At 40.5% G+C, this 1140-nt stretch overlaps 1 long non-coding RNA gene across 1 annotated transcript in view; it reads right to left on the reverse strand.

The window, feature by feature from the left end:
- Positions 1-108: 108 nt before the first annotated feature.
- Positions 109-1140, reverse strand: part of LOC126387030 (uncharacterized) — a 4205-nt gene continuing 3173 nt past the window's right edge. Inside the window, exon 3 of the long non-coding RNA XR_007569584.1 lies at positions 109-690. This is a non-coding gene — a long non-coding RNA (uncharacterized LOC126387030). The remainder of the gene's footprint in view (positions 691-1140) is intronic.

The following is a 1140-nucleotide window of genomic DNA, read 5'->3' on the forward strand; positions in this document are numbered from 1 at the left end:
GTTTTGGCCACATTCTTACATACAGTGCCTTTAACGATCCGATTACATCAACGCAAAATGAAAACATTGATCCATATCGTAATCTTAAAGATACACCTTTATTTTGAAATTCACATAGCACATCTTGCACCATTTCTGGGCAAGTGCGCCTCCGCTCAAACAACAAACAGAGCTCAGAAATAAAATGGTCAAATAATATAATATCGCGTCATATCGATCGCAGGCTGCTGAATCGTATCGAATCGAAATCGAATCGTGACAGACTTTGTGAAATCGGCAAACATCATATTGTCATCCAAACAAATTGATATAATATCGTATTGTAATGAAGCTGGTGATTTACAACCATACCTATTGTTGCACAACAATAATTCATCTAGCAGAACACTGAACAGTATCCAAATGTCATTGCATTGCAAACAAAGCAATGTATGAAGGAAACAATTGAACATGTTGCTGACATTAAATGATCATTTTAAACTTTGTTCTTGAGAGCTGTGATTCGATTCTTAATGTAGAACTTTATGGCTAACCAATCTCTGTTTTTGAGAGCTACTTTTTTGAGTTCAAGGCACTTATCACAGTCGCTTTTCCCAGGAACACGACATGAAGTGATGAAGGACATCATGTGCATCTCGACAGCACGGATCTCCTCTTTGTCCCACATCCTTCTCTTTAAAGGTCGACGACCTGTAAAACAATCAACACAAATAGATATGAATATTTCTGTTTCTCTGTGAGAGCATTTTTTGAGGAACAAAGGCCAAGGATAAATTAGCAAGTGCCTGTGTGGGTGCAATGCTGTCCATAGTATTAAAACAGAGCGGAAGAGATCCATAGACAGAAAGAAAATTTTTGGTTTTGTGTTTGTAAATGGTATTTTAACCCTAATTCCACTTCCCCACATTGTGCGCAATCCACTGACAGAAGTAAAACAAGTGGAGTGAGGTAGCCTGGTTCCAGACCATAGACCCCGCCCACTCAACTGAGTAGGCTTGCATCTCTGGTCTGGCATACTTCAATGAATTTGCGATTTATCTCGTCCAAACGATGGACGGACCAATGAACGCCGGGGGTCTAGCGATTAGCCAATCAGCGCCACGCTGATGTCAAGCTGTACGCCGGTGGGTAACTGGTGAG

Source organism: Epinephelus moara, unplaced genomic scaffold (assembly GCF_006386435.1).
Source record: "Epinephelus moara isolate mb unplaced genomic scaffold, YSFRI_EMoa_1.0 scaffold1570, whole genome shotgun sequence".
NCBI lineage: Eukaryota > Metazoa > Chordata > Actinopteri > Perciformes > Serranidae > Epinephelus > Epinephelus moara.